The sequence below is a fragment of the Pinus tabuliformis genome, chromosome Q (assembly GCF_031772625.1).
Source record: "Pinus tabuliformis cultivar Carrire ecotype Pingquan chromosome Q, CPIR1, whole genome shotgun sequence".
Lineage (NCBI taxonomy): Eukaryota > Viridiplantae > Streptophyta > Pinopsida > Pinales > Pinaceae > Pinus > Pinus tabuliformis.
Window position 1 is genome coordinate 646674244 of NC_142296.1, and position 20115 is coordinate 646694358.

The following is a 20115-nucleotide window of genomic DNA, read 5'->3' on the forward strand; positions in this document are numbered from 1 at the left end:
AAATCCTAATGAGAGTTTCCAGGCTCTATTCAGGATTGTATTTTGGTAAGGTTTGTTCCGCCATTTTTCTATTGTTATTTTGATACTTCTTCTATCTCTATCACTAATTTCAAAAAGATTCTGATGTTGTCTCCACAGGTTGTTGCTAACTTTGCAGTCATTAGCTATGTGCTCCATGGTTTCTTCTTGTGCTTGGCAGAGCGCGCACTGTGAGGGGACGTGTGTTCCTTTTTTTCTTAGCTGGTCCCAAGTTAGAGCATATCCATGGCTCATAATCTAGGTGAAAAATGCTACCTTCGGCCAAGTTTTTGTTTTCCAGATGCTATCCCATTTTTTAATCTCTGGGTTTCTGTTATATCCTTCTTTTAGATAGTATCCTTCAACTATTGTGAACATTCCTTTAATTCTCTTTCCCCATCTGATAGTGTTCGTCCTTGTTTTGGCCACAATTTTCCTTGTTTCCATTTCTTTTTCATATATTTCCCATTGATTTGTTTCTGGCGCGTCTAGCCAGTTTTCCTTTTTTTCCATCTTCTCCAATATTTGTCCCTTTCTGAGCTCCAATAGTTTCATACTGCACTTCTCTCAGTTTGTGTGGTGAACTATTGTATCTCTTGGAGTTGAGGTAGTTGGTTGAGTTTGTCTCTCTATTGCCATGCTTCTTCCCAGAAGTTTGCTTTGTCCCCCCTCCCGTATTTCCCAGAAATTGTGTTCCCTTATCAAGTCCCTATTGGCTCTTGCCAAATTCCAGATTGCTGATCCTTTTTTTTCCATTTGGCTTCTCAGCTTGCCTTCTGGAGTCCTAGGCATCTCGTATTTTCTTTCCCATATCTTTTTCCACAGGTCTTCTCCTCCTTGTATCCATCACCACCAAAGATTTGCTCCCATTACCTGGTTCAGGGTATATGGGTCTCTCATTCCTAATCCTCCTTCTGTTAGGGGTTTTCTTAGCCACTTCCATGGTAAAAGCGCCCACTTTTTTATTTTTCTATTCCCTTGCCATAGAAATTTTTTAAACATATCTACCATTTTTTGACATATTGTTTTGGGTGTAGCTTGGCTAGTCAGTTGGTATATCGGCAGGGATTGAAGTACCGATTTGAGCAATATTATATGACTCGAGGTATTGAGGGCTCTGAAAGTCCAGTTTTCCATTTTATTTTGCAACTTCTTCATTAGGATTCCCTAATTAGCAATTATGTTTTGCTTATCATTTAGCTATATGCCTAAGTACTTAGTTCGGAATTTGTTGATTCTAAATCCCATGGTTCTTGCAAGGAACACTTGGGAGACATTCATGGTGTTAAAGAAGTAGATTTTCAATTTTTCTTGGCTTACCTCTATTCCTGAGGCCCCTGTGAATCCTTGGAGAATTTCCATTATTTTTTTTGCTTCCTTAAGATTTTCCTATCCGTATAACTTTACATCATCAACAAATTGTTAATGAGTTAGAGGTAGGTCATTTCCCCATAGTCTTAATCCTCTCAATTGTTCGATGTTAACATTTTCTTTTATCAGCCTTCCCAGTCCATCCACTGCAAGTATGAACAGGAAAGGTGATAGCGGGTCGCCCTGCCTGAGTCCTCTGGATGGATTGAAGGCTTCTGTTGGAGATCCATTTACAAGAATTGACATTACTGGCGTAGTGATCATTGACATTACCCAGTTAATCCATCTGTCGTCAAAACCGTAAGCCTTGAGTATACATTGCATGTATCTCTAGCTTAATCTATCATAGGCTTTTGCGAGGTCAATTTTTATCATCATTCCTTTAGTTTTTGAATTCTTCAATGAATGAATTGCTTCTTGTGCTACTATAATACCATCTACTATTTATCTACCTTTTATGAATCTCGTCTGTTCCAGTGAGATCAGTTCTGATAGTATTGGTTTGAGGTGGTTTACCATGATTGTAGCTAGAATTTTATATATCACATTGCAAAGCACTATCAGGCGAAACCCTTGAGGCTCTTCTGTTTTTTCTGCCTTTGGTATAAGGGCTAGGAAAGTAGCGTTTAAAGCCAGGTGCATTCTTTTAGTGCAGCGGGACTCTTCTACTGCATTTACTATATCCTGGCTCAAGAAGCTCCACGTGGCTTGAAAGAATTCCGAGGTAAATCCGTCCAGCCCCAGTGCTTTGTTCTTTGCCATTCCCTTTATTACCTCTTCCACCTCAGCTTCCTTTATGACTCTTAGGAGGGCCAAATTCTGATCTCTATTTACAATTTTGGGGATGTTTTGACTGATTTTTTTAATGTCTGCCTCCCTGTTGATGTTGGGTTCTGTAAGGATTTCTTTGAAGTGTTTCACTAACAGATTTTCTAGTTCTGCTTTATGGGTTAACCTGTTTCCTTGCTTATCTTTTAGGGAGAATATTCTATTTTGTTGTCGGTGTTGTATCATTGCCTTATGGAAGAATTTCATATTTCTCTCTCCTTCCTTTAACCATTGGATTCTGGATTTTTGTTTCCATAAGATATCCTCTTGTTTTCTTCTTTCCTCTAGTTTGTTTAGCACCTGTCCTTCTTCTTCAACTAATTCTTCACTTCTTCCTTCGTCTATGATTTTCTATTGTATTTTCTCCATTGAAACCTGCAATTGTTCCTTATCCTTATGAATATTTCCAAATTCTTCTCTATTCCACTGTTTAATCTTGCCTTTTAGATCTTTTAATCTTAGTTGGAGAGTGTGCATTTTGTTTCTTCCTTCCCTCCGGTTCTCATTTTCCTTCCACCAGGTCTTCATTTTTTCTATAAATTCAGGGTCTCTCAGCCAGAATGCCTCAAATGTGAATGGTCTTTTCTAGTTTTGTTGGTTCATCACAATCTCTAGTTTAATGGGCCAGTGGTCTGACTCTAAACACAGAAGAATTGTAGCTTTGTAGAAAATATTTTTTCCTAAGAGGTGTTCTGTTGCAAGAAATATGTCTAGCTTAGAAGCTATTTGATTGCTCCCTCCTCGCTAGTTATTCCAGATGTATTTCCCATTTATAGTTGGAATGTCTATCATTTTTAGTTCCGCCTGTAGGTCCCTGAATTTCTCCATTTCTGGTTCTTCTCTTTGCAATCCACCTTTCTTTTCATCTTTTTCTATTGTCATGTTGAAATCCCCTGCTATCAACCATAGTTTTTCTTTATGCAGGTTACCTAACTGTTGGAGATGACGGAGGAATCTTTCTTTTTCCGATGGAATATGTGGTCCATAAACTGCCGAGACTAGAAACCAGTCACTGTTTCCTATTAATCAAAACTTCCCCGTGAGGATCCTTTTCATTCCTATCCAATATTTAGTTGTGATTTCTGTTGGGTTCCATAAGATCGCAATACCTCTTGCACTTCCATTTGCATCTATGGTCATGAATTCATATTTTGGTTTGATTTTATTTAGTATCTCCTCCATTTTCCTCCTTGGGATTTTTGTTTCCTGTAGCAGCATTATTTGGGGTTTTTCTCTTCTTAGCCTTTCCGCTAAGTGTCTCTATTTACCTTTATTGTTCAGGCCCCTTATATTCCAGGATGTGACTATCATGAGGTGGTTGGGTTGGTTTGGTGAAATACCACCGAGAGCAGAACTACTCGTCCAGTATTCACTAACATTTTGTCCATGAGTTGTATCAATTCATGTATATTCCTTCTACCTCTTTTTTTCCCTCCTTTTGTTTTGATTTGGAGGTCTTGAGAACTGTCCTGTTGGAGGCCTAATTGTTCTACCATTCCCAGCTTTCCTTTGCCCTATTTTTCTTGGTATTGTTGGAAGGTCTCTTGATATAGTTTTTTCTACTCTTCTGGGATGAATCTTTCATCTAGGTGTTTCCATTCCTCTAAGAGTTTCCGTAATACTTCTTCTTCAGAGCTTAATTCTTCTCCTCTATTTGTATCAATTTCCATTACTGCATTTTCCAATTTCTCCTCTGTTTCCTTTTCATCCTTGCCTGATCATTCTCCTTGAGCTTTACGCTTGATGTGTGATGTACCTTGGCTTGTGTTGTGTTCTTTTTCTTTTTCTCCCTAGTAATCCATTGTTTGAGTCTCACTTTCTTCCTCTTCTTCTTGAAGGATTTCAAAGCTATTTTTATAACTTGTTTTGTTTTGTTGTTCTTTCATTGTTTCTTTGGGGTTTTCCTTTGTTTGTCTTCTTTTATTTTTTACCTCCTGAAACCCTTCATTGTCTTCTTGATTTTTCCTCTGTTGTTTGTTTCTTCTCTCCTCTTCTTCAATGTTGAGTGGGCATTCCTTGAATAGGTGGCCATACTCATGGAATCTTCTACATCTAAATGAAATGTGCTCATAATCCACGGTTTGTTGCCATACTTCCTCATGATATTCTAACTCAATTGTGTCTAGGATCGGGTCAGCTATGTTCATGTAGACACAGATTCTTGTGTATGAGGTGTATCTTCCCTTTTTTGTAGTTTCTGCTATTTTAATGAAGCTTCCTATAGAGTTTCCTATTCCTTCTAGGATTTCTGGATCCCAGAAGTCCATTGGGAGTCCAAATAGTCTTACCCATACTAGTGTTGCTAAGAATTTTTCCTTATCTGGGTTATAACATTCTTCCTAATATCTCATAAACAATCCCGCATTATAATGGAAATATGGACCATTTTCAAACACTTTTCCTTTATCTTGCAGGTTTGAGAAAATTACCATAAAAAATCCTCGTGCTCCCAGCTTCAGTTCAATGTGGCCTCAAGGCTCCCACTTTTGTTGGATCTATCTGGTGAGGTCCTTTTCTGTCGGCCAAACTCCTATGAATTTGCATATGAGTGCATGGTCTTTCATGTAGCTTCTGTAGCACTCCAGTTTATTCATTGGGATTATAAATCTTGGTTTCTTCGCAGCACATGGTAAACACCTTCCTCTGCTGCCGGCCTGCCATCGTGCTCCCAGGACAGGTTCTGGTTTTCTTGTTTCTTCCACCTGGTTGTAGTTGTTCTGTCCTTCTCCTACTGCTGCATCTTGATAGGAGGGGATCTCTCCCCTCCTCCCTTCCTCTATCATTGTTGTTGGTTCTCGGTACTAGTGTCTGTCGCTGACTGTATCTCTTGCTACTTTTTCTGCGCCACCTAGCTCATGGCCGCGTGACCATTAGGGTTACAGAGAGGTGATATTTCACTTTAGATAACAAAAAATACATTTAACTTCCATCACTTTTTTCGATTTTATTTGTTCTGTCAAATTCTGTCGTCATAATTTCCGCCCAAATGTGTTAGTGTGGTGGCTATAGTGCGCAATTATAGGCTTGTATGTGGTTGTTCCCATTAAATCATGTGATCACTCAAGCTATTAGCAACTTTCACCTATGTGCTATAAGTCTCTCAGGGTAGACGAGCAGTGTCATCCTATCAAAACATGAGGAGTCTTTTAGCATTAAACTGAGTGTTACCATTGGTGACTGTGCAACCTTGTAGAATAGAGGCTAATTCAAGTGTGGACCATTGCTTGATTGCAAATGACCCTATTTACGCAGAAGTAAGAGGGTTTGTCACCATCACTACAGTGGCGTGAACTTTATTGTTGTAGTCAAATCAAATATAATCTAAAAGTGACACTAACTCAAGGCTGATGACCCTTGACATTGTCAAGTTATATCATAATCAAGTCCCCTAGTCATGGAAAATGTAATCCATGTAAGGAAAGTATTTAATTGAAAGACACTTAAATTTTGCATTGTTCTAGGTTCAGTATTTTCTCGTTGCATTGACTATGACTGCGAGAACAAACTACATGATGCGAGTAACTTGGTAAATGGTTGATTAAATGAGGGTATCTTACCCATTTATGCTCATTATGTAAATGAACATAAAATGGTTGTGTATATATAAATCTCATTGTTGAGTGTTGTGCTTGGGTATCAAGCATTATAGAATTTTTTCCTCGAGTATAAAGCACTATTGAATTTGTGTTTGAGAATAAAATAATGTTGAATTTTGTGCTCGAATTTAGAGAACTATGGAATTTTGTGTTTAGGAATAGAACATTGTTGAATTTTGTGTTTAGAAATAGAACATTGTTGAATTTTGTGTTCAAGAATAGAACATTGGTGAATTTTATGTTCAAGTATAGAACACTGAGGGTGGTGTTCTTCTAAGGGAGTGGGGTCTGTGACATCCCTTTTTCTATTCCTCTTGTAATTATCACTATAAATTGTAATTCATGTAACTATTGTGGAAATTTAAACATAATGACTGGGTTGAGAAGAGTGGACATGGATTCAAAGTTTGGGGATGAGTTGCTTGGCAATTGGTTAACATGGATTTTTCATTTAATGACCATTAGTTTTTTCGACTGGGTTTGATGGCCTACATGGCAGGTAGGGAGGTGAATTATGGTCTTCCTAAATGGACGACAAGCCCATACCACCTATGTTTTCCTTGTGGGTTGCATTGTGTGGTCAACACAAAAGAGGCAACAAGGGGTCATTGGAAAAAGGGGATTTAATGGGAAAGTATAGGAGGTAAGCATTCACATAGAGGAGGAGAGAGAACTTAGAGTGGAGAGACACTATGAAAATGCATGGTTTTTATTGGAAATTGTTCATAGTCATGGGCTTGTGTGTTGTGGATGCACCTATTTATGGTTAGGCATATGAGAATTACAAGTGAACTTGTGAGAAGAAGAATAATGTTGTGCACAAGCATTAGTGCAGGAGAAAAAGAACATAGGGGTATGTGGCTTGAAAAAAAGGCAGGAGAAAAAGCACATAGGGGTATGTGGCTTGACAAAAAGGTAGGAGAAAAGAAAATGGAGACACAATATAGTATGGATTCTCACTAAGTCAAGTAGGTGGAACTATTGTGTGCTATGGATCCCTACATAGAAGACATGGAGCACCATGGTTGAAGAGACAAGAAGAGAAGAAGCAGGTGGATACAATATGCATTCTTGAGTCCTGCGAGGTGGAGTATGTGGAAGACAATACATATTGGACTCCTGGTTAGCAGATGGTAAACTCTGTGTGTTTTCTATATCCATAGGGTTAGTAGAAGGAGATTTATTGTGCTTTGGATTCTTGGTTGAACAAGTGAAGAAACTGTGGAATATGATATTTTACTAAGTAGGTGGAGACATGGTGGTCTCTAGATTTCTATGTGATCAAAGTGATTTTCATTGGTGTGAATTCCCTTGAGCACTTACTCCTCATACTATGAATCTAGCTTCAAGGTAGTTAGTTGCAAGAAAGATAATAGTGTAGTTAGCTGGTTAGGTGGAGAGTTTAAGTCCCTCCCTCAGTTTCCAGTCTTTAAGCTATACAGATAAATGTACTCACTTGTCTATATGTTGCATTATGAATGTTGAATGTTGCTATTATGGGCTATAACAATCGTTGTATCAACATTGTCTATGTAGGATTTGTGTTATTCCTAGTTATCTTAATGAGATGTATATGTGGTTTTTATTGTGGTTTGAAGGGATTAGAGACCCTTGGGTTTGTTGATACTTTTATGGTTATAAATATAATTTATAATTTGTGGATTTCATTCTTGGCATGGTTAAGATTATTTACTGGTTAAGATAATTGATTGTTTTTTATGTTGCATTGCACGATTTATCATTGTCTAATGGTATTGTGTTGCACCCATTTTAGGGTGTGGTATGGTGTTATTGAGCTTAATATGTAGAGCATTGTTATCCACTACTTGACTTGTCCAATGCCTGTTAAAAGGCACCTTCACAGTTGTATTGGATTGTATAATGTCCATGGATGAGGTTTGGATGTTAGAGTGGAGATGATGGACTCATTATTGTAAGTAACAATGCTTAGAGGAACACTAGGCTTCAAGCAAGATTAGGAAAGTCCCTAAACCCATGCATTGCAGGGTAAAAGGATTTTGTTTGGGCCAAATAAGCTTGATTTGTAAAGGAATCTCAAGAGTTTTCAAGGGGCAGAGTTAATGGGAGCACAAGATAAGAAAATCCTTGTTCCCTATCATGGAATATTTACGTTGCGCTTTGTCTGGATTTCCAGGAAATATTTTTGATATGAGGCATGATCGATAAAAGGCACAAGACGAGATAATTCTTATCACTTGACATTGAATTCTCTTTCATGCCATTGAAGTGTGCCAATGACTTCATCCAAGTATGAGCGAATGACAATATTGACAGGAGGCAAGGGGTGCATTGAGAAATTGTTCCTATTAATGAACGAAATGTATATGTCCCAGGAAGCTGAGGTATGCATTTGTGAGATGGAAAAGTATTAACATTGGGAAAAGGAATTAAGTCTGTTCTAGGGAACAAGAAAAATCATGTCCTAGGGAATTGATGGAGATGAGTGGATTAACGTGGAAGGGTTTCTAGTTGAGTCTTAAATTTACAATGTTAAATTATTGATTTACATGATGGTTCAGGACCCTTTCCTGGGCTAAGGTGGCAGGGTGTCACGTAGGTAGGTAAGAATATGTGGAGTCTACATAGTTTTCGAGAAAACACACAATGTCGCAAAGGTAATGAGGTGACACATTGATGATGTGGCACACGACATGTGGGATTGGCCCTTTTGGATGGCCAAGTGGTTGATTTGGAGGTGACACATTCCATCATAAGGGGATGCCACATGGAAAGATGACATCATCATGATGCTATCAGGTCGGAAAATGCGGATCACATTGAGGCCAACGCTAACGTGGCACCTAAGTGACACATGGAGGTGGTTAGTGGTGCCATGTGGTGTTCATGGGGAGTTGAAGTGTCCCGGAGCCACATCACCACAGAGCTCAGATCCCTAAAAAGGTTTAGTAATGCATTTCATAGGTAAGGTGTGATTGAAGAATGCCACGGAGAAAAAAAAATCCACGAGATGGAGAATCATTCCCATCACTTAATGTGAAAGTGTTTTTCATGTTGTGGAATCCTAGGAGTGGAATTCTCTTAGTAGTTGGGTTTGGCATGATCGTGCTCTATTGTTATGATGTGGTGATTGCCATGTTGGACCTTGTGAGAGGTGGTAGTGCCATGAGGGTACCACGTGGTAGGTGACTTGTTGATGTGGAAAGGGGTTTAAGAGGGTTAACTTCAAATGACCAAAAATTTTGATCCATGAGTTGGATCAAGAAAAAATTATATTGTCGTGTTGTTTCCCCAACAACCCCCATTTATTTTTCTAAAAAATGAAGGGTCCCTCATATAAAAATTTTGAAATACTGCCTTGCCTTGCTTTGCATTTGGATTCCTATTTTTAGTTATTTTTCGTTTTCTTATTTTGTCATTTTTTATATTTCCATCATCTCCTCCTCGTCAAGACATTTCCAACGACATAAAATTTGTCGATTTTTAACTCCCGGATAAAAAGTTATTATTGTTTTAAGTTCTATATTTGTTTTACTGTTCAAATGGAGTGGCATGAAACATGGCATCCTACATGGCATGATGAAATGCCATGTCATCTGATATATGACTTGTCAGGCATGTCATATGGAAAATCTCATTGTTTTACATATATATTTCATTCCATATTTATTTTTATTTTTTTGTTTGTCAAGTTATCTTTGTCCTCCAGAGATGAATATAGGCTTAAACTTTGGCTTGAGAAACTGTGACCTAGGGGCATCTAAGCCATCAAAATCACCTGAGGATCACACCTGACCTGGGCCACACTAGCCCTCAACATGATTGGATTGTTTCCCACGGAGTTTCGAACCGGTGACCTTCACATCACAGAGTGACTTAATACTACACCCCATCACCATATCTTCTATGCCTCATGGGCCATTCCAGATTTATTTTTATTATATTTTCATATATTTTTAATCTATTTATTTTATTTTATTATTATTCAATTTTTTATTTATTATTATTTTATTTTTTAATTATTCTAATCCAAAATGGTCGTAGGTCAGGATGATAGTTTTTTTCCACCTGACCGGTCGAAGGTATGATTTTTTTCCACCTGACCGATCAGAGGTATGATTTTTTTTCCACGTAACCAGTCAGAGGTATTATTTATTTAAGTTTCATTTTTGTCCCCTCGACCTCCAACTTGCTATATTAATTATTAATGTTTATGTTGACATTTATTGTTTTTAAAATTTAATGTATTTAATGCTATATTAAAAAATATATTTTGGGTCCATCCATTACATCTTTTTACCTTTACATATTAAAATAAACTCACAAAATTCTATATACATTTTATTTTTCTTCCACCCCATGCCTGTGGGATAATCCTTTCAGCGTTTAAATCAATGGATGAAATTTATCCATGAATGTAATCAAGGGCTACTAACCATCAACCTCTCGGAGCCATACCTTGAGCTCTACAAATCCAAATTAAGCGCAGGATAGCTTGATGGAAAGAGGAAATTGAGGAAAAAAATCTCAAAATATTTATTTCAACAAATATAAAATCTAAACATCCCAAAAATTCAATATAAAAATGAATACATCATTTGATCAAATTGAGTTTTTCTAAGTTAATTTTGGAAATGAACATTGATGCCAAAACATTTTTTTACTTTTATATCATCAGTATGTTATCCATCTATTAGAATTGTAATACAAGAGAACAATTTGGCTCAGATTTTGGATTTTTTTGTTGATTTAGAGGAATCAAGTTTTCTTTGAATGATTAGTTTTGATTATTTTAGTTTGAGGCTTTGCTTTAAGTTTTAATATATTTTTAATGATAGTTTTGTGAATATTTTGTGCAGAGTTTGTTGAAGGTTGTTACCACTTAGAGCTTAAAAATGTATGTAGTGAAATTGCAAATGGGAAAAAGGGATTATCCAAATCCCAAGGAATCAGAAAACTAATCTTCCTGAAGTTGTCATGAAACAAACTTATATTTTTAAATTGAAATGTGTGATTATAAGTAAGGAGTCTGTAGAAGAGAACGGGGTTAGAAATTCTTACACTTTAAGACTCTAATTTTGTAATTAGCATTTTATGGTCAATTTTTTGAAGACCAATTCAAGCATTGATGTGTTTCTGGGTATTGTGATTTAAATGCTACATGATCTATTAATTGTTTTATAGACATTGTTGGTATTTATCTTTTTTGCTTCCATCCATATCAATTTATGTTGAATGTTAGAATTTATTTCTATTTTTCTTTCAAATGATGAAGTATAATGTTTTGTCAAATTATTTTTAATTTACTTATATTTATTCTCAATTTATTTTCAATGAATCGGTATTCATTTATGATGTTCAAAAATATAGTTTAAACAGATTTCTCTCATTATCAGGATAGATTTATTTTCTTCCATTTAGACTTAGTAAATTGCAAATAAAATTATAAAAGCATAAAAATAAACCCCAACTCTTCATAAACTCTTTAACACAAAGCCCAAAAATCAATTTAAGTGGTTGAGTGGACCCACATTCTATTCAAGGTTATCACCAATTTAAACATCCATAGTGTTTTCTCAAAGTTCTGTGTTTGGGTGATCCCCTCATCCCCTGTTGTTTAGATTTCTCAAGCTAGATCCACTCATACATTGTAGTTTGTATATTTTTTTATAGTTACTTGTAAATATTTAGGATGATTATATTATATTAGTGTTAGGTAATATATTTTCCTTTTTTGGATCAGTTTTTACATGTATATTTTTAGGTTATATTAGTATAGGAAACCGTGCCTTTGTTCTAGAGAGTATATAGCCACACCAAGCGAATAGGGGTCTAATTGGGACCCTGATACTCAGTCGGTGCAGGAGAAATTCTTCTGTTTTTCAACTATTGGGCACTAGAAGGAGGACAAGATGACAAGCTAACTTGTGGAGCTTTGCACAATAAGTTATTTTTTTAATGTCTCTTTCCCAAATCCCTATTTATAGTTGCATATATGGATGAGTATCTTGCAACACTCCATTAAAGATAGTAAAGCTTTTGTCAAAAAATAAATTTGATGGTGAGGGTAAAATTACTACATATGAGCATATTAATCGATTTATTCAAATTGTGTTTCTCATAACATGCTTCATCATGGTGTCATATGCAAAATTTTCACGCTTACTTTCCAAGGCCACGCGAAAAAATGGTGTGAAACATTGTTGACCACTTCTATTCATTGTTTGGACCAGTTTATAGATAAGTTTTTGTTTGTTTATTATTATTTGATTATGATAGATTACGTGAAGAAAATAATAATATTAGGATAAAACTTGATGAATGCTTAGAATTTTTTTTCAACAAGATTAATTCATCTTTGTTATGGATTTCCTTACGACGGTGTGCCTTCTATTAGTAAATGTTTTGAACATCTTATTTCTCTCCCCGATAATCATGAGAAAATAATTTATAATAAATTTAAATCATATATTGATTCTCATCCATATAATGGTTTATATTCTAAAAATATGGAAATTATAAATGAAAAATATTGTATAGGCAACGAGATTTCAAGTAATCAATTTTTTTTTAATATTAATGAAGAAAGTTGTCTAATTCCAGAAGTTTTAACATTTTACTAAGACATGGAAGAATTTGATTCATAAATTCATGTTCATAATAAAGAACAACCATTTCATAGTTCAACTGATCAAATTCCAGATCAATTTCCACAATGTTCTATCATTAATTATATTCCAGTAGAAAAATCTCTTGAATCTCGTCACCTTAACAAATATAATGATATGCTTTTTCCTTCATCTTTTGATTATGAACATGATAATGTTTTAAATAAGGTTTCATGTTCAAACTTACTAGAAGAGCATATAATGGATGTTGATCAATTAACTATTAGAGAAGAAAAGTTTAAATCGAACTTCAAGGTTAACAATTCACGTGATGCATTTCATTTTATTTCATCTTGCACACATTATTCATTATATCTTGATTTATTTAAGGATTATAATTCCGAGGAAAATATTTTTAGAACTTATAGATTTGTATTATTTTCAATTGAAATTTAATAAAGTGCAATATTACATTAATGAAATATTTTCTTCTTGTCAATTTAAATTTTCTCAACCTTCTAGATGGGAAGAGGGAAATTTTGTAAGAAATACATTTTCCAAAGAATTTTCTAATGATTCATTTTATTTTCCAATTAGTGAAGAGTTTTGTGATTTAAATAACCAACTTGGCGAAATTTAAATTTTTAACCAATCAAATAATGTTAATAGTTGTCATTCTACTAATAGCAATTTATGTTATGTATTGAAGAATGACCATCCATGGTGTTGGGCACATTCGTAACCCACAGAGGCGGGGGAAGGAGATGGAGGAAAAACTAGGGTTTGAAACAGGGGCGACAGAAGCAAGTTGGTAACTATGGAGGGGCAAGGAGGAGGGAGCTCCACTCCCTCCTACAATAATGCAGTTTCAAACAGAGGTAAAGGGGTGAGTAGGAACAAGCTCCAAAATCCTTTAGAGAATGAGACAAAAACTACTGGAACCCAGAAGACGGAAGGCAACAAACCCCATGAAAAGGAAGGGACCCACGAGGAGGTTCGGGAGGATACGAAAGTGAGTGACAGTGGTCAGAGGACAGAGGGTAGAGCTACAACGGGACCCTATAAACCCAAGTCCAATGTTAAACCATGGGTGGTCCTGAATGATCCGGCTCTGTAGGAGCACAGAGATCACATGGAAACCTATGCGGTCATATGCAAGTTTATGGGTATTTGGCCCACGAAGAAAGCACTATACACATGGATAAAAAACACCTGGAAACCAAAAGGAGAACTAAACATACATCTTGGGTGTAAGGGTTTTTTTACAGTGGTATTCACGAACCTGGAGGACAAAGACAAAATTTTTGAAGGAGGACCATACTTCTATGCTACCGCAAGTCTCTACATGTGACCTTGGACGATGAACTTTGTGCCGGAGCGAGAAATGTTCACATCGGTCCCGGTATGGATTAGATTATATTCCTTACCTTTAGATTACTAGCTTCTGGAATCCTTAAAAGCTATAGGTAATAAATTAGGACATTTTATAAAGATATTAGAGGTGACTCTGTGAGGCAAATATACCTCCTTTGCCCACATCTGTGTAGAAATGGACTTATCGAGGGCACTCTCGGATGAAGTCATCCTGGAAGTGTATGATGAGGAATGGGTTCAGGTGGTTGACTATGAACACATCCCTTTTAGATGTCGCAAATGTCATGAACATGGGCACCTCTTTAGAGAATGCCCACTCAACAAAAGAGAGGACAAACTGAAAGGAAGCATCGGAAGAGATCCTGAAGGATACACCAAAGTGGCAGGCAAGGGGAAAGGAGGGGGAAAAAGCACCAAAAGAAACCTAGTGAGAACAAGATACCAAGTCACAATAGTTTTGAGATTTTAGAAGAAGAGGGGGAAGAAAATGGACAGAGTAAGGATCTGGAGGAAACTCCATCAGAAAAAGAAAAAGAGGACAACATGGACATCACACAGCCAGATAATGAACTAAAGGAGAATCCACTAAGCACCACAGGACTTGGAAGGGACCAGGAGATGACCCCAAGTGAAGGAGGAATGGAGGACCAAGACCTACAGGAGATTCTGGATAGGGAGAACCTGGAACTAGAACACTTTCTAGAACAAGGAACCAACAAAGGGATAGACTCTCTACCATAAGAGGAGTTTGATAGAGTGCAACAGCTATTCCTCCGAAGGTCCCAAACAAAGGCTGCAGGAGTCAAAAGGAACCATGACAACCAGGAGAATAAAGGGGTCAGAAAAATGGAGATTTCATCTGGATACTCCACCAAAATCCCAGGCAATAAAAGAGGAAGAAGGAGACAGAATGAACTCCTGTCAGAATGTGGGAAACTCATGATTATTTTAGGTAAGATGAAAGATCTTACCAGCTACTCTTTCATAAATATATCATTATGAAGCTCACATCTTGGAACATTAGGAGGCTGGGTAGCAAGTTAAAACAAAGAAACCTCAGTAACAAAATAAAAGAAGAAAAACCAGATATGGTGTTTAATCAAGAAACAAAATGCTCAGTAGATAAGATCAAAGAACTACACAGCAAATGGCTCTACAATTACGAGTTCCTTGAAGTCAAAACAATCAACACAATGGGGGGAATTATTAGCCTATGGAATCTGGAGAAATTTGAGATCATAGATGCAGAAGCTACTAGAAATCACCTTTCAATGGTAATAAAACCTTTAGGAGACAAAGAGTGCTACTCGAACACAAACATATATGGTCCTCAAATGCTAGAAGAAAAACTAAAGCTACTTACCTCTTTGGAGGAGCTAAGAGAGAGACACTCTATTATCCCTTGGATTATGGGAGGGGACTTCAATATGATCAAATCCCTCTCTGAGGAAAAAGGGGGAAGCAGAATGTTAGGACATGACTCACTGGCATTCTAGAACTTCATAGACAACATGAGACTAGTGAGTATGGAAACAACAAATGGCACCTTCACTTGGAACAACAGGAGAGGGGGAACCGCGCAAGTTTCCTCAACATTAGATAGATTCATAATCTCGAAAGATCTCCTTCTTTCCGGTCACTCTATGACTTCGTGGATCCTTCCTTTTGGAGGCTCGGACCACTGGCTAGTCCAGTTGGAAGCTTCTTTTATTGGAACCCCGAGAAATAGACCTTTTAGGTTCGAAAATGCATGGCTCACTCACCCCAACTTCATTTCTAATATTAGAAATTGGTGGGTGGAAGACATGCCCACCCAGGGCACAAAAATGTTCCTCCTGCATCAGAGACTCAAACATATCAAACAAAGGCTCAAAGAATGGAACATAAATGAGTTTGGCAACATTTTTGAAGCCAAAAGAGAGGTAGAAAGAAAATTACAAGAAGTTAATCAAATTATCATCAAGGAAGGATTCACAGAGGAAAGGAAGGGACAGGCAGATATCTGCAGCAAGAATGGGACTACAGATGCCAACAGGAAGAAATCTTCTGGAGACAAAAATCTAGAATAAAATGGATAAAGGAAGGGGAGAGAAATACTAGATTCTTTCACAAATCCACCATGAAACACAGGGCTCATAACAGGATCACTAAACTCTTAGATCTGCAAGGGAAAGAGTTAAATACTCACAAGGAAATGGAATCGGTTCTGGTGCAACATTTCCAAAGCATTGCTGAGGAAAACATTGCAGACATATCTCAATTCATCAAAAGCTTCACAAAGAACATTCCAAAATTGGTGACCAGGGAAGACAACCATAATCTCAACAGGCCAGTAACGGAAGAAGAGGTCAATGAAGTCATCAAAGAGATGCACAATGGGAAAGCTCTAGGCCCGGATGGATTCAATGTAGACTTCTTCAAAACATGCTGGGAAATTGTCAAATTTGACATTCTAGATGTGGTGGAGGACTCGAGAAAATCTAGAACAGTTCTTAGAGCGATTAATGAATCTTTCATAGCATTAATCCCTAAACAGGAAAAAGCCATGACACCTGAAATATTTAGACCCACAGCTTTATGCAATGTGGTGTATAAAATCATTTCCAAAGTTATTTCTAACAGACTCAAACCTCTACTTCCATCACTTGTGTCAGAGGAGAAAACAGGATATGTGGAAGGCATACAAATTCTCAACAATATCATCCAAGCTCACGAAGTGGTGCACTCTCTCAAGACCAAAAAGCAAGCAGGGATGATAATACAGTTGGACATGGAAAAAGCTTATGACAAGCTAAGATGGCCTTACATAAAGGAAATTCTTAAAGCTTATGGCTTTGACTACAACTGGATAAAGTGGGTTATGGCCCTGGTTACCATGGCAAGTTTCTCTATCCTTCTCAATGGCTCTCCATCAAGAACCTTCAGGCCTTCAAGGGCCCTTAGGCAGGGTGATCCTCTTTCCCCATTCCTCTTCATTCTCATGATGGAAGGATTGGGCAGAATGATAAACTCAGCCAAGGAAGAAGGAAGAATCAAGGGGCTAAAACTCACTCAGAATGGGGACACTTTGACTCATCAACAATTTCTGCATGATACTATGCTGCAAGGCACACCCATAGTTAAGGAAGCCAAAGCCTTCAAACAAATCATGCATGACTTTTCCATGGCCGCCGGCACGGAGGTAAGCCTCACAAAATCAAAAGTTTTCTTTTTCCATACAGATATTTCCATCCAAAGACATCTCTCCAGAATTCTGGGATTTAAAAGAGAGAATAATCCATCTAAATATTTGGGAATGCCTCTCACTGAAAAACCTCTGAAGAAGGAAGTATGGGAGTCAATTATGAATAAACTGAAGGACAAAGTCAATAACTGGACTAGTAGATCTTTGAATTTAGCAGGAAGATTAATTCTAACAAAGGCTATTCTTCAAACCATTCCAGTTTATATGTTTTCAGCCCTTCCTACCCCAAAAGGAGTTTCACAGCAAATTAGGAATATTCAAAGAAAATTTCTTTGAGGTAAAGGAGAAGAGAAAAAGAAATGGGTCCTGGTAGCATGGGAGAAGCTTTGCAAACCCAAAACCCATGGTGGTTTAGGTCTCCACGACTCGGACACCCTGAGCAAATTCTTGGGAGAAAAAATTTGGTGGAGATGGCTAAAGGAAACCAACAGCCGATGGACCAAGCTACGGAAACAAAAGTATGCAATGGATTGGCAGGAACAGGACCACATTCGAATGTCAGGGCACATTAGGGGTTCTCATATTTGGAACAAGGCTTGGGAAAATAGAGCCTTAGTTCAAAATCATAGTTTCTGGGAGATAAGAAATGGGAATCTTGCCTAGTTCTGGGAGGACAACTAGCAGCGGGAACAAAATCTCAGTAGGGAAGGCCTAGATATCATCAGAGATGACACCCTCAATAAAGGTATAAAAAGGGTATGTGACTTTTGGGATCAGTCAAGAGAGGAAAGGAAATGGAGAATCTGGAGGGTACCAGAATACAGTGCAGAGACCCCTTTGAAAGCCTGAGCTAAAGTCCTGGAAGAGATCCTAGAAAAAAGGAAAATTTTAACTTCTAACTCGAATGACCTACTAAGGTGGGGTAGAAACAATGAGGGAAAATTTAACCTCAAAGAAGCCAAAAGAATAATCACTGGATTTGATCATCCAAATCCTGACAAGACGTGGCGAAACCTTTGGAGCAACCCTCACTGGATGAAGATCAAAATGTTCATATGGCTAGTTCAGCATAAAAAGATTCTGACATAGGAAAATCTTAGGAAAAAAGGTTTTATAGGTCCTTCAAAATGCCATTTATATGGCCTACCGGAAGAGACCATGGATCACATTCTTAACCTTTGTGTGTTCACCTCCTCTATATGGAACTGGGTAGCCTCCATCTTCAACTAGACAGTTAGGAAGGATGATGATATTACTGCTACTCTAAAGAATTGGAGAAAAGACTTTTTAGACTGTGAGACAGTCAATGTAGCCTGGACACTGATTCCAGGTTTTTTGATATGGGATGTGTGGAAAGAACGCAAAAACGGGATCTTCAAGAATAAATTTGGTTCAGCTCAAGGCATCATGGCTCGGATCCTAAAACAGCTCAAAGAAATAGTTAATGTCTTTCTGAAGCATCCTCCAGAGAAATCGTCGAGTCAAAGGGACACTCACATCCTTGAAAAGTTGGGACTTAAGTATCACGGCCCTTCTGACACCCATAAGAAAGCAAGGCATAGATCAGATGGCAAGGCTTTCTGGCAACCCCCTCCCCATGGCTTCCTGAAACTCAACATAGATGGAGCCTCAAAAGGGAACCCAGGGGATGCGGGTTTTGGGGGAGTCATTAGAGATGCAGAGGGAAATATCAAAATCATTTTTCACAGTCATTTGGGGAGGGCTACTAACAATATGGCTGAACTCATGGCCATGGAGCAAGGCCTATAAATCCTGAGAGACTACAATTTACATAATACTATCATAGAGGCAGACTTGGAATTAACGATTAACTCGGTCAAAAGGATAAGCACCGGCATAGCACCAGACAAAGTTTCAAACCACTGGTGTCTCTCGCAAGCTTTTCATCGAGTTCAATCTCATCTCAGAACTCTTAGAACTCTGAGCTTTGTTCACATGTGCAGAGATGCCAACAGAGTGGCGGATAGGCTAGCCAATGAAGGGGTGATTTGCACAAGAGAAAACAAGTGTTGTTTGTGGCAGTTTGCTCAGAATGGACAACTGAGAAAGGACTGCAACACTCTGGCATGTGAAGACAGGGATCTTTATCATCACTCCAAGGGGAAACATCTAGCATAAATCTAAGTGGATGGAAGTCAAGGGTACTTCTAACAGGCAACCCAAGTTTAGGATCTTGTAGGGGACTGGTGGGAAAAGGAGAAAAAACATTAAACCAAAAAGTGGTTCGAAGCTTCTCTTCAGAATCAGGTGGTTTTGCAGTAGTTACTAGGGTTATCGGAGGGTCGATTGTACTCGAAGTGGTTTTACCGAAATGTCTCTGATGCCACAAAAGGAGTTACATGTGGTGCTTGGAAGATCGCGACGGTTTTGTTGGTGGGACCACAACGTGTTTTCTACAGTATCCCTGGTTATCGGGCTTTGGCTATACCATAAGTGGATTTTTGGATATGCCTCCGATTCCACTGACCGTGTTACACGTGTCTCCAAGCTGTTTTGATTACCACCCTCATCGGACGGGTAATCCTAGTTCTTTTATTCCACCCGATATCCCTCTCAGCCATTGGATTTCGCGGATGCAGATCAACGGCTCCGTTATGTCGTGCATGTTTCCCACCATCGGGTTGACTCAAGGGTCTCGTTTTCACTTTTGAGGCCGCCCTTTGGCTTTGTTGGTTTTAATGTTTTGTGGGCCCTTAGCCACGTTCTTGAGCATGTTGCTCAGTTCTCAAACTAAGGGTGTATGTCAAACAGTTGACATCTTGTATACTATGTATCCTCCTTGCTGCTTAATTTGAATAGAAGGTTCGTTTCTTGCTTGAGCCAAAAAAAATAGAAGGATGACCGTCCATATAAAATATTTGATTCTAGTAAATCACCATTAGTTGTTTGTTTAACATTTCTATTTTCAAAGACTTGTCAAGAAGATGAGACACTTTAGTTGCAACCTATCATTGTGACAAATTCTTCTAATCTTGCTAAGATCTTTGATGTTAATCACAACATTTTTCCATTAAGACCTGATCATAGTAATTTTATGCATAATCTAGGCTCATCTATAAATTGTTTCCCACTTTTCCACACTAGTCATTGTATATATCAAGAAAGAATAGAAGATTTTTTAAAATAATATTTCCAT